General features: G+C 36.4%; 1 pseudogene; it reads left to right on the top strand.

The window, feature by feature from the left end:
- Positions 1-12,355: 12,355 nt before the first annotated feature.
- Positions 12,356-12,964, top strand: LOC147503073 (kunitz type trypsin inhibitor 104 pseudogene; annotated as a pseudogene).
- The last annotated feature ends 2,159 nt before the right edge of the window (positions 12,965-15,123 follow it).

Genomic DNA, 15,123 nt, shown 5'->3' with positions numbered 1-15,123 from the left:
TAGGGAGAGGATAATTCTTGATAAATGTGGTTGGCTACTTAATTAGGATAATGGTGGGATGAGAAATGTCCTTTGGTGTGGAACATTGAAAGCTTGTTATTATGTGTTTCTTTTTTGGCATTAAAGAACAACTCAAATGATTTTTGATAATGAATATGGAAATAAATTGTTGAATGGGGAAATAAATCAGGCAACTTGATATCTGCTTATGAATAAACTTATAAGTCCGGAGATGATTAAATTGTTATTATGTAGCTTGTAAGTATTAGCATACTCATAAATGCATTTATAAGACCTAAAATGAAAAAAGAGGGAGGTGGCATTTACTGATAAGTATTGGCCTATTCTATCTCTTAGCTGTTTCTGAATTGATTCGAGTTTACAATACTCTATAGTCTATCCTTCCAGTACATATATTTATATGTTGTTTCAATTGATTTTTAATATAGGGATAGCCAAGTGGATAGATTGAAGTCTTAGATTTTTATCTTAAGCTGCACTCAAAGAAGGTACTACGGTCTTCATTTTTCCCAGCCATGGATTTTGTATTCCTGCGCTATCAGTTATCAATTTAGTAATGTACATATGATTAAGATCAAGTAAGTTGACTATTTCTTGTGATATTTTATCGCTCATATGGCTCATATTTCCTAAAGTTAATTATTTGTGTTTTAAGTTCATAATCTGGTGAGGGGCAATGCTGATTTTATTGGCAAGACTGAATACTATCATAGATTGTAGTCAATGGTGTGTAGACATTAATTAATGGTTTTAGGGGTCAGAAAGAGAATTTTTTCCCGACGTAGAAGAAGACTTAAATGCGTCAAACATGGATGTGATACCTTCTACAACTATCATTAAGCAATTGGCAACAACAATTGAGTAAGTGTTTCTCCCTCTTTAGACGTCAAGTCATGTGTCCGTTTAATTATATGTAGGAGATTTTGCATTGTGTCTTATTGTATGTTTTGGTGTAAAGTATACTATCTTTGCCTTGGTACTGATCTCTATCAAGAAAAGAAAAGAGGGTGTCTCTAAGATCTGGCCGATTACGTAAGTTAATAGTTTCATTTTTTCCGTTTCCGTTTGTTTGACAGATCTGCAAAGTCTAATTCAATGAAAGATCTCCTGGCATCATCTAGAAATTCTTCACCTGTCTTCTCTAGTGCTTCGTGAGAGGGCAGGGTTAAGTTTTTCTGCAGTGAAATCTCTAGTGCTTCGTGAGAAGGAGGATAAGTCAACATCTGACTTTCGTGATGATGACGAGCTCTCCGCTATTAAACCGATCTTTATTTGATCCGGTAAGCATAATGTAATGTAAGCATAAACCAGTCTTTCTAGCTAGTTGTAAGCATAATGTAATGTACTTTTTTGCTTGGAAAATTGAAGTACTTGGTGTTTACAAGTGATTTGTATTGTATTTTTCGCTTAGTAGTCACAGTGCCATCCTTGGTAGTCACAGTGTTTTTAATTTTTCTTTGCATTGTTATTTTTTAATGGCTATTTATTGTATTGATAATCCAGTCGGAGAGTGCACAAGGAGATGCTACTGCTAGAGCGATGGGTTGAGGGCGCATGGGCAGGTTTTCGTGGGCGTGGGAAGGGAATCGAAGCGTTGAGCTTTTTGGGTTTGAAGATGCCAAGGACTTCTTAGAGTGAAGGGAAGATTTTGAAAGCAAAGGGTGGTTTGTTTAGGTGGGAAGTTTGCTTTACGTCCTTAATTTTGTTTGCTTGGTTTGGAGTGAGTTTGTAGCTATATATATATATTTGTCTAAACCATTCTTGTATTCATTGGATTCTTGTATTCATTGGTTATTGTAGGTTTAGATGGTCTCGCTACAAAATATGCGAAATTATTTTTTTTTTATTAGCAACCCATCAGCAACGGTTTATAACCATTACAAATGAATTTTAAATTATTTTTTAATTAACTAACAACTTTGCAACGGTTACAAACCGTTGGTAAAAATTTTAACAAATTACTAACGCTTAAAAAGCGTTTGTGAAATAAAAAACCGTTGCAAATATTTTAAATATGTGTACGAAATAGTTATAATAAGCGTTGTAAATTTTTGTTTGCAACACTTTGAATTTCTGTTTGCAACGCTTTTTAAGTGTTGCAAATATTTCTAACACTTTACCGACGCCATATTTGCAACGCTTAAAAAGCGTTGCGAAAATTATTAGCAACGTTTTTTTGCCGTTGCAAATAGCCTGTTATGGTGTAGTGATTTTCTTCTCTCAAATCTCCTAGAGTGTGTGGTTGCAAGCGCCGGAACCTTAGTCCACAAAAACTCTATTTCAGAACTGAGTATAAATGTCTTCTGTTCATCGAAAGCAAACGTGCCTTCTGGTAAACAATGGGTACCAATAATTTCCCAGCCTTCCTTCTCTTCCCTTTTCTATTCTCTTCCTCGCGAACTCCAGCTCATCATTTGGTGTAAATCTCACCCATCTCGAATAGGTAATGGTCGTAGTACTTTTGCTCGAAAGTGAGGTACACGAAGGATGGGGTGGTGTATGAATTGTCAAACACCTTTCTGTCCAGGTCTTGATTTACTATCCGATATGAGCCGGTATAAGGTATATTATTGTCTGGCACCAGCTCAGCAGGATAAACTTCGTCGTCATCCCGTTGCTCCCACAGGGTGGGATTCGTCTTGAGGATCTAACGTTAAAAAACTCACATTCGTCTTGAGAATCTGACATTAAAAGATTCACATTCGTCTTGAGGATCTGACGTTAAAAGACTCCACATGTATATACTCGTGTCTTTTATTTTCACCTTTGCATTGTGCACAAAGAGAGTCGTGATGAACAACATCGGATAGTCCCCGTTACGGGCAATGGATTTACCGGCCAACCCCAAATAGTTTTTTCAATTTTATAGGCGGTTTGAGGCTATACCATATGTACTAAGGGTAATATTATTATTAGACCATTGCACATTGGTCGGGGGATGGTACCGATCACGAACCCTAGGCCCCCAAAACATAAAGGTTAAGCCACAGTCTGGCTGGATTGGGTTCGCCCCAGAGCCGACATGACAGTTGCCTGATTTTACTGTAATGATTTTCTTCTTGTAGTCCGGTGTTGTTGTCACGTTCTTTTGTATAATGACACATACATCTTCCCTTGTACATTGCCACGTTCATCTCCACTTGTACATTTGTATATAAAAAATAAAAAATTAAACATAAAAAATAAAAATTAATTAATTAATTAAAAAAAAAAAAAAAAAAAAAAAAGGTTGAAGGTGCCTTCTTCATATTCCATTGGATGGCATTTTTAATGCCGATCATTTTAGCATTCGATTCGTTTAATTTGGAATTGAAACGAATCGAAATTCCGCGTTTGAAATTTTAGGACATAAGGGAAATTTTCGGAATTCATTTGGGCTTGGATCAAAAATTAGAACCGACCCAAATCACGTGTCTGGTCACAAAAACCAAATATTATCTCTATCGTAATTATTACAAGGCACAAACAGTCAGATATCCAAAACGGTCAGATTTTTGCCTATAAATTCCGACACTCCTCATCACCCTTCACTCACCTCATTCTCTCACTATCCAAAGCTTAATCTTCACATATTATCTTTTCATTCAAAACAATGGATCTGATCGAGCGATTGGAAAATGAGCAACGCGAATGGGCTATCACAGTATTCATGATAACAGTATTTGTCATTATTCTACTGTCGATCATGCATAACTTCATCCAAAATATCTAGATCTATGTAACCTCAATATCTCTTTCGCTTTGTCGCTTTGTATATTACTATGGTGTGTTAAATAATTCTCAACCAATTGTACGGGTTACGTATTAAATGGAGGAGCATCCTATTTAATAAATTGTGTATATTAGTTGTATTTTTACCTTATCATAAACATAAAATAGTTATCAAAACCATAACAAATAAGAAAAATCAATAACGCAATAAAATAAATCAAACTCAACTTATTGTTTTCAGAGAAGATCGTGCACACTACACGATACGCCTAACACTTGTCACGCACGCAGCTCGATTATTCTATCCATCTTCTATTATTGAGGTATGATCATAAATTTTGAAATTACGTGTAGGTCTAACTGCCCTATGAAACTTTCCTCCGTATTTTCTATCATTTTAAGACCTCATTAATTGTTTTTGGACACCTGACATGAAAAGACATACTATGGATACCCATAGTTGTTGTACATAATTAGGGATACCAACATCACATGTTTCACTTGTAAGTCGAGATCTAGATGCACTTGGCATCCTGATTCGTACCAGATCCTATATTTGCTATAAATCTCTTCCTTTCAGCCATTCTCATTTCACGGTTTCTACACTATCCTTCCATCAATTATCCTTCCAAATGGATCAACCAAGAAAGATAGTACCCGAGAAGAACTACCTGAAAATTTTTGATGATGGCCGATTTTCTCCTTTTTATGACACAGAAATTGTATGTCGAGGATGGATGCCTCTTCTATATCATGCAGAAGCAGCCTATTCCAGAGATTTAGTTTTGATGTTCTACCAATTTAGCGGACCTGAAAATGGAAAATTCTGTTTCCATGCCTATGGACAACGTTTTGAATTAACTAAGGAAATTATCTCCGACATACTTCAAATTCCAATGAATGACTCGGGGTTCGATCTTTCAGAGTCCCCATTTAATTCCGTCAAAAAGTTACTACGGGCCACCATATCTCATGGCGAAGTCGGAAATAAAAATCACGTTGTTCTTCAACGCTCTTTGAAACAGAATCAACGAGCTGTGCTCCACTGGTTGGGACACAATGTGGTGGTACGTCACACCAATCTGAAGTCACCAAGCCTCAACTACACCTACTTTGGATTATGCAGAATCAAAGAGATGGTTTTTGTATAATCCAACACCTCGAACGCAATCACCGGAAGAACAAAAGGTTAGCACCTCGCCTACTTTAGTCACGAAAATTATGATGCGTTGGGGTTATCCAAAGGTTTTCTCGAAATACCTCTTCAAAGAGCATTTGTTACTATACTTCACAAAGACTGTGCTGGTGGTTCTTGGACGCCAGATACTCTGCCAGATGAAATAGATGGCCAAAACTCAAACTCTGCACATTTCTTTGATGAAAATGTCATGCATAACATTTTTAATCCCATGGAAGGTATTCAATTTCTTCATCAAGGAATGAGGGAACTACATGCACGTCAGGAAATCATCATCAAAAGTCTTATGGATTTCCAAGAAGCGTCAAGCACGATGTTGATCAAGAGGCAATATTGGAAACTCACTCTCGGTCATTAGAAAATCACACTCTTCTAATAGAGAATCAAACTACGATCTCGCAAACGGGGGACCCTTCAAATCCAAATTTTAGCCAACAAATTGATGAACTGAAGCGGTGTTGTCCACGATCTGCATTCCTATCACCATCCTTATCATCATTTCGAACCATGAAAAGTGGGTGGGTGGGCGTTCTGTTTTACAAAATTCAACTTTCCCCAAAATAAATAAAATAAAATTATTATTATTAAGTGTTTGGTGCGGTGCTCTTTTAATTAAAATTTTTGTTATCTTTGTATCTTCTTTTTGTAAGAAATGCCTACTAGGATTGTCATATTTCAAGTTGTGATAATAACAATTTTAACGTGTTCTTTTTAAACTTGATTACAGGAGGTTTTATCTTCTTGCATACTCATTCCTCCATCCAGTCAAATTTTCTTGGACATATTTCTTCTCATATCTTTCCCCATTACTCCACTCCATCAAACATGGCATCTTCATCGAGCGTAGCATCTTCATCAAACGGAGACACCTCCGAAACTCATCCCTGAGCAATCATTTCAGGCCATGATGGATTCCAATGCTTATGGACTTCATTTCCGTGATTGCATTACTAACATCGGGTGGTCTTCCCTTGTTATTCACCCTGGCCAAACTTATTCTCCAAGTTTGGCGGCTTACTTTTATGCTAATATGGAAGATACACCAGCATTCAACACTGCTCATGGCTTTTTCTTAGACGGATTCACAATCAAAGTTGGTGGCACAAACCATGTCTTTTCAGAGGCAACACTTGCCCTGACTTTGGATCTTCCATATCACGAGCCAGCAACAACATGGTCATACATTTATCACAACTCTACTCGTTCCTTTTTATGGCCTGCTTTTCGCGCAGCATACGGTGACGGTCTTGAAATTAAAGATGAAGGAACTAAACTTGGCAGATGGCCAGACATCACCATTCCCTTAGCCAGCATGACCATGAACATGGGAAATGCAATGTTGTTTGTCCTTCTTAACATCATGGGAGATTGGCATTTTTCTACTGCCAATGATGCTGCATGTGTAGTCTTCAATGCGCTTGCTCGAGGTCATACATTTTTTGATATCTTAAACTGTGTTATCTCCAATTTGAAATGAGCTCGTACTTTTCGAGATCAGTATATACTTTTACTTGTAACTGCTTGCCGAATTATGAAGACACATTTCCCACAGTTTTCAGCTATTTTTCATGACTGGGTCAAAGTAGATTCTATGTGCCCAGCAAACAAGATAATTCGTTCATTAAGGTTTATGCAATGGAAACGTCTTGCACGATACTTGAGACATGTTCGTTGTTATCCAAACGATGATAAGATGATGAAACATTTGAACGAATCTGGTGAACAAGAATGGGCCACCATTTGGGAATACGTTATCTTTTGGCGATACTAAGGAAATACATTTCACTGAAGAAGATGCCAGACCTTCACCACATCCTGGATGGTAAACTTGAGTAGGGAATTGTACATATATCTAACTGTATATAGTTGTATATAGTGTGCCACCATTTGGGAATACGTTTCATCATCTTATCCAAACGATGATAAAATGATGAAACATTTGAACGAATCTAGTGAACAAGAATGGGCCACCATTTGGGAATACGTTATCATTTGGCGCGATACTAAGGAAATGCATTTCACTGAAGAAGATGTCAGACCTTCACCACATCCTGGATGGTAAACTTGAGTAGGGAATTGTACATATATCTAACTGTATATAGTTGTATATAGTGTGCTACTGTTTTTCTTTGTTTTTTTTTTCTGTATAATATATTATGTTACCACAACTTTCTGTTCTAGCCATCCAGCTCTAATTTTGTTCACGGTTATCAGGTAATTCCTTTCTTTATCTATTTCTATTTCGAAGACTAATCATCACTCTGTTTGGGAGTGATTTAATCCAAAAAAAAAATTATTAGGCAACTTGTAGTCTGTATATAGTTTCTATTTTCTTGTTAGTAAATATAATTAGTGACAAGGTCTTGTTTCTTTTTCAATGATGAAAATTATCTAGAAGTCTCACATTAGCATTCGAATTATGATTCGTTTTTAAGAAACTTAAGCTAATACGTATGCAATAGTTTTTACATCTTTTCATGAGTATTCATGCACTGAGTATCATTGATTGTACATGACAGTAAGTTTCTGGAACTCACGGTTAGTCTACTTAAACTATCAATTCTATGAGAATCTAACCAAAAGCCTCGATATGAGTAATTTGTGAGTAATGACACAAAGGAGTAGTTTTTCCGAATAGAGAAAATCACGCATCAACTTACTTGATCACCATCCGAACCCTAGGCGAGAATTTAGGCATTCTTTGGATCGACATAGCTATAAATTATTACCTGTTACAAATTTTACCGCTAGTCACTCCACTGAACCTTTCATCAAACCTTTCACTTTCACCAAAAATTCATTACCCATATATTAACCCAAAATAAAAGAACCTACCTAAGTGATGAGTATGAGAAATAGGACGAAATGTAAAAACAATAAAAGAAGACTTGTTCCAAATAAAAGTTAGTTACCTGCTTCAAAAAATAAATAAATAAACAGAATCATGTTTCTTAAGCCTTGGAAAAAAAATGAAATAAGTACAAAGGCTTAAAAACAAGGTAGGAAAACTCAGGTAGGAGCAGGAAAAGAAAACAAGGATTTCTCGAGTGTAAATATCTTGAAGACCTTATTCTCTCATACTTATCATTTTTTATCTTCCACTTCAATTTCTTTCTACACTATCACCTAAGCCCCATAATACCTAATAAAGACATCTAGCTCAATTAGGAGTAGGATGGTGTGATAATAAGTAGTAGACGTGATTGATCGACCTCGGCTCCTCGCCATCATCAGTATGTGAGGAAAAGTGTGCCCACCGCACACTGGAGTTAACGAAACCTGAGTGGGAAAATTATGAGTGAATTTGTGTTTCGACACATACATGTGAGAACCCATTTAGGTACGCTCTCCAAAGGATCCAAAAACATCCCTGCTTGTGCATTTCAATGCAAATTCACTGTATGCATGCTCATATGTAGATGTTTTAATTATTGTATGTATATTAACTTGAGTTTCGAAAGAATTAATCCTCGTTCCCCGCTAAGGAGATGTATAGATATCTGAGATTAATTTAGGAAACAAGCTTTTGTTACTGAGTCGTTGTAGTATAAATGAAGTTTGTGAGTATCTTCTCTGGAAAACTCTCACGAGGCTATAACTCGTCCACTAGGGAATTCCTAGTGGTTTAAGGTCTTGTTGCATAAGGTCAGTGCAAACGCACTCTGCGAAACGAGACTTAGCTTAGAATGCACAATTTTGGCCACTTATCTGTTTTAATGTCTCTTCTTTGCTTGAGGACAAGCAAAATGCTGTTTGGGAGTGGTGTGATAAGCACCCAAAACTGTATTATAAAAACCCGTAGAGACATAACATTTTGGTCAATTTTGTGCTTAATAATCATAAAATAATCGCATCTTCGTGCTTTTTGCAGATTGGAGCAACTAATGTAAAAATTATGATAAAGCTAGCATTTAAACACGGAATAGGGAGTATACACATGCCTTCCGATCAAGCCCATGTGAAGTCCAACAAATTCGGACTAAAGCCCAAAGACTCAAATAGTATAAAATCCATTCAGAAATGGGATTACGTGCATAGAAGCGTCAAACTTCCGAAGCTCATATCTCTTGAACCAGGACTCCGAATGCGGTGAGTGAGTTGCTCCGATGATCAGTGCGACGAACTCTACGCATAGGTGGAAAGTTATAAAAATGTCAAAAGACCGGACTGCCACTGGACACTGCACGTGGACCCACTAGACGGGCCCATAAGATTTGATGAGTCATCATGCAAGTCAAGACAAAGATGCAAATAATTGGTGCAAATTTGACACCTTGCATGAAGTTAATGAGTTGGTTGGATTTAGGTGATGATTATCTAAAAAAATGAAAGGTGTCAAATGGGGGTTAGTTGTGGATAAGTGAAAAATAAATGAGAGGAGAGTGTTTCATGTGGGAGAAGAGAAAAAGGCTCTCTTATGTAAAGGGGGGCTGATTTTGGGAGTTAGCTAGCTTTTACTTTCTTGACTTTTACTTTTCATTTACTTCCATGTCTTTACTTTTAGTTTTTAGTTTTTAGTTTTTAGTTTTAAGAAAAAAAGTTTGTAACTTGTTAATGGAGGACTACATCTTCTAGTTCTTGAATAAAAACTTCTGTTTTCCTTAGGTAATTAGTTGGCTTTGTATTCATTTTTTCTTTCTATCTCTTTTTATTTATCTTACTTGTAATTTTAATCAAATCCTAGGATCATGAGCTAAAACTCTCCCAATGGAAGGGTTAATGATGCTCATGTGAGGATCAGGCTAAAAATTTAGGATTCCAGAATCACTACTTAAAAGACTTAGGTTCTATTTTTCATCCTGTCCCAAAATGACATAGATTGAAAAATATATAATCAACTGTTGTAAAGTAGAACTAGGAGTTGGAATGATATTTCAGAGATGAAATATCATTTCAATTCCACATGCTAGCATGATATGTTTAGAGATAGGTATATTATGTTAGGGATTTGAGATGGTAGTGACCTGTTTCTAAAAGACTTGTAGCTAGGCCTTGCATGAGTAGGATTAATCCTACTCTATCTTTCTCTCTCTTTCATTTAACTATAAAACAAACTTACAAATTTTAGATAACTTGTGTAAAAATTAAAAAATCTATCTATCAAATCCTTCTCACTTAATTCTCCAAGGTGTAGATTTCAGTTGTGATCATTTAGATTCTTGTCTTAAAAGTTGGAACGAAATCCCTACTCAAACTAGATTGGCATTCTAAAAGAAAAATAGTGAGTAAAGAATTATTGAGTTTTAGCATGTAGTATGTAAATTTCTAAAAACACTGAAAAGTGCTAAGATCTTCAAATTTGTTGTGTCATCTACAATTTGTTTTGAAATCAACTGTACCGTCATCTAAATCGAAACAAATTGTTTAAATCCAAGTCAGTATTGGAATTCCAAGACTCCAACGTATAATGGCATTGATATATTTTTTATTTGTTTGCAGAATGGAGTCAATTTTTCGGTATTTGTTGCATGAGCAAAGTCTTGTTGAAGCCAAGTCTACTACAGATGAAAAGCTCCTTACTTCACTAGATTATCATAGGAGAGATCTTGCAACTGCTCTTGGAACGACCAAATGGCAGGTAATAATAACCTTTTCTTTTCTTATATCTCGAATACAACACTTTTAACACGCATTTTTCCAACTAGTTGGAGGACTTTTATAGTCAGGTCCTATTTGACTATTAGGGCAGGGGTCAACGGGTGGAGTAAACGAGTAAATGGTTTTTAGAACGGTGTGAGTCGGGCGGTTGGACGGGTTGGATTGGAAGACAATACCTACAGCCATACCCAGGCCGTATAGAAACGGGGCCAGGCGGGGCAGATCAACTTTTAGGTTGGTCCGGGTTTGGGTGGCGGGTCAAAGACGATTTGCCTGCTGGGTGATAGGTCAACGATTTTTTTTTACACCCCTAGTTCAGCTGGGTTCTATTTGCATTTACTGAAAATCGTTTTCTTCAATTCATCGTTCATTGTACACTATCTAATACGACCCCTTATTTTAAGACATAGAACCCTATGAAAGCATGTTTATACTGCAGTAACAGCACATCGAAAATCATATTAAACTTAAAATATGAAAATCATATTTGAAGTCTTAAAAATTCAAATATTTGATTTTACTGCTTTCTTCCCAATTAAACGTAAAATTAAGAGTATAATCATAGTTTTATCCAATTTTTGCTTAGCATACGCATGCTGGGAACAAGGTCATCAAGGCTAGTTTGTGGAACAAATTCAAAGCGACTTAAGTACTTAATTAACCACCAATCCCGCATTGTTTTCATCTGGCCATACGCCAGGTGCATGTCAGTGTGTATGTCAGCAAAATCGGTCCTAAAATTTAACATATAATTTGGGATAAGAAACTAAAATTTTATATCTAATTTGCGGATGGGTCGCCTAACAGCAAATGGAAGTGGTGCTTTGAGGGCTCTAGAGGTGAAGTGATAATGGCTTACTCAAGTTCTGGAGGTAAACACTCATCAGTTCTATTTCAAGAGCTTAGTGCTATTTATTATGGTCTCAAAGGAGGGATTTTATGCAATGTTAAGAAGCTGGAGGTCGAATCAGACTCACTTAAGCTGGATTTTATGCAATGTTACTCACTCTTGTGTTTAGGAAACGAATAGAGTAGCTAATCACCTCGCTACTCTAGCTAGTGAAAGGTTGTATGTATTTTATATCTCCTCTAACCTCAAGGCCAGAAGAATATGTAAAGCAGGGGCGGATCCAGGCCGGGGGGCTGCAGCACACCCAACTTTTCCGTCGAAAAAAAAAATACTAGTTATAATAGTATATAATTCACCCAAAAAAAAATATTTGTAATAGTGTATAATAGTGTAATATTTGTAATAGTTATAATAGTGTATAATTCAACATAAAATCTTAGTTCAAAATCTCGAATTGGCTGAGATTTTGGAAGGCAGGAAATCCCGGCCTATCCAGAAAAAAAACTTGTATGTCACGTAGTCTGTACCAAAACATTTTGTAAAATGGTTGAAACTGAGAACTCGAAACTTTTTAATTTGGTATTCACTATTCAGCATTCACACTTATCTGCCTCGTAAGTCCATTTATAGGTCTGTCAAAGCTTAGATTTGTGTTGTCTTTGCTCAACTTGTTTGAACAAACATGTTCGGAATATGGATAAGTGTACTCCTTTTGCATGTGGTGAAATTGGATATATACCTTTACGATAGCTGTACATGTATGACTCTTAGAGTCTTAGGAACATCACTAGAGATAGGCAGATAGCATGTTGGTACAAGTAGTAAAGACTTCATCTACTGTACACATAGACGTACTCGCAGAAACATTTATGTTTATCTTGACGAATTTGTCAACTTCTCAAATCCTCACACCTCTATATAAATCAGCTCAATCTCAACAAATCATCAAACTTCTTTGCTTTGACACCTCTATCATCATGTTGAATGTAATAGGAGTTGTAAGCCTTCTATTGTTCGTTATAGCCGACCCACTTTCCATACTTGCTCAAGGCACAATTCCTCCTGTGCTTGACACCACTGGACAACCACTCCAAGCTGGTACTCAGTACTACATCTTGCCTGCAAGTACTCGTAATGGAGGAGGTGTCACCTTGGTTAACCGAAATGCCTCATGCCCGTTCTTTGTTGGCCAAGAGGACCGCATCGGTTCAACAGGCCTTCCTGTCATTTTCACTCCATCCTTGGCTACTGAAAAAGTTATAAGGGAATCCAGGGACTTTAGGATAAGATTCGATGCTTCCACGATTTGTGTTCAATCGACAGAATGGGCACTTGAGTCTAATCCTGCTTCCACACAAAGGACACTTATAACAACAGGAGCCGGTAACAGGGCTGGTGTCTCCCTTCGAATTGATAGAAATGGAAGTGGCTACAAGATAGGCTTCTGCCCTGAGTGCCGGCCCCCTAGGCCGCCTAGAGTGTGCCCTAAGCCTAGGTGCGGAGATGTTGGAGTTTATGTTGAAAATGGAAGGAGACTGTTGGCTTTGTATGCTCCAGCTCTTCCAGTTGTATTTAGGAAAGCTTGAACTAAGAACAGTGAAGTCGTTTGACAATAATAGCTAAAGATAGAAAAAAAACACACGCATTGAATAAACTCCATAATAACGAATAAGTTGAATCTGTATAGCCGTAATTCAACGAAGAATGAGTTATATAAAGCCATTCAGGGATCGCGGAGCTTTCCTCTTCAAATGACTTTCCTTTTTTTTTTCCTTTTTTTCAGTTTGATATAATTTTCTCTTTCCATGTTAGTTTTTGTCATTAAATCATAAATTGTTTTGTATTTGATTGTTTGGTATAATGTCAAAATCATTTACGTTAAATTTGATTTTAAAAACATAATTAGTTATAGTAAAAATGGTTGCCCACATTCTCGAGTGACTCACTTGGTCACTGAGACTATTGGAGGAAACTACATAATGCAGTTAATATAAACGACCCACACCGGCTCATCAACCCCCAAGGCCATTTAAACCCAACTGCTCCTCAACCTGTCTATAAAGGCTTGTTTTCGCTTTACCCTGCCCAAGACCCATCACATAATTACACCAGAAGGAAATTTTAACCAACACTTGGTGGGATTCGAACTTGCAACCTCTCTCATAAAGAGAGAGGTACACAACCAACGTAGCTAAAAGCTCTTGAATTTGATCTCATTCTCCAAAAGGACACGGAAAATGAAATGATGTTGCAAGTGAACCATGTGTAACCATGGAACAAGGAGTATTCACCTAGTAAGGATATCCCCATTTGATAATACAATTGATACACTTACTCCAACAAAGATGTTGATGCATAGTTCATGTTTCATAACTAAGTCAATCCAGGGGCGGAGCCAAGGGGGTGCAAGGGTCCTCAACTGCACACCCTCAACTTTTGACAAAAAAAAAACAGTAGTAGTGTAGTAGTACAAAAAGAATAACTATGCTACTCCTAAAACAACATATAGAATATATATCATCTCTACTATCCCTTTGATTTGTTTCATAATATTGTATTTGACTAGTTTTCAATAAGTTGAAACTACCATAACAAAGTGAAAATTTTCTTCGTGGGTTTATCTTTGTACACATTGTATCAACTAAGTACCAAGCTATTTTCATTTGGTAAGTTAATCTAATTTCTTATTAAAAAATTTCATTATGCAGTTTCTATCATCAAATTGGATTATTGTATTGCCTTTGCTTGTCAAGAAATATATTTGAACAAAAGAAAGACAACTAATTAGCTCTTAGCACATCAAATTAACTAAGGAAGAAACGTAGTTAAACAGAAAACAAAACATTGTTTATTAAATGATAGTGCGGTCACAATGAGAAAGAGATACTTAAGAGCATTGTTTATTATACTTGCAATTTTGAGCTTGCAAGTATATATGCAACGTTTCGAGAAAATAGATCTTTGTTGTGTAAATTGAAATTCCCAGTGATGATTTAACAGAGTAATCTCGATGAATTCAATTGTTCTCAATTAATTTTAACCAAGCACAAAATCAAACTGAAAAATGAAATGAGACGAGACATAGAGAATGTTTTTAATGTGGTAAACTCAATCACTAGGAAACATCCACATCACTACCTATCTCAGATAGTGAGATAAAAATCCATTATATAAATCAACCAGTTACAAAATAGGAATACTCATAATGGGATCAAGTCCCATGATAACCCGAATATTGTAATCCTTAATATTGCAACATTTTGCCTCCTATCACAGGAATAAGATTCACTCCTTTCGCAGGAACCACCAACAACAAACAAAGGAATGGAAAGAACTCAATTTAGTGATCTCATATAGTCACAACAATAGGATCACTAGATTGACAAGACGAAAAAGTCTTTTTCGAAAATCCCCTTCGATATCTCCAACAAACTCTCCAGAAAAAGTTCCATCGACTGTGTGAGTTTTTCGCTTTTAAAACCAACCTCAAACTCACTCGATCAAATCTATTATGATACACTTATCAAAAAGATTTAATCTCCAAAAATATCACATCTGTTCAAATCTCTCGTAATCAAAATCGGTTTTGACTCGATATCGAATTTGTTATTGCTGCCGACCTTTCCGCCTTCCATAACTATCACCGTACTGCTCAACTAATAGACCCAGAACACTATTTAACATGCACAAAATAGGGCATACATAATCTGTGGCCTTTTCATAAATATACTTGTAAATCTCTTCT

The sequence above is a fragment of the Coptis chinensis genome, chromosome 4 (genome assembly GCF_015680905.1).
Source record: "Coptis chinensis isolate HL-2020 chromosome 4, ASM1568090v1, whole genome shotgun sequence".
NCBI classification, from domain to species: Eukaryota; Viridiplantae; Streptophyta; class Magnoliopsida; order Ranunculales; family Ranunculaceae; genus Coptis; species Coptis chinensis.
The sequence above is the reverse complement of the archived record's forward strand: the minus strand, read 5'-3'. Positions and strand labels throughout refer to the sequence as shown.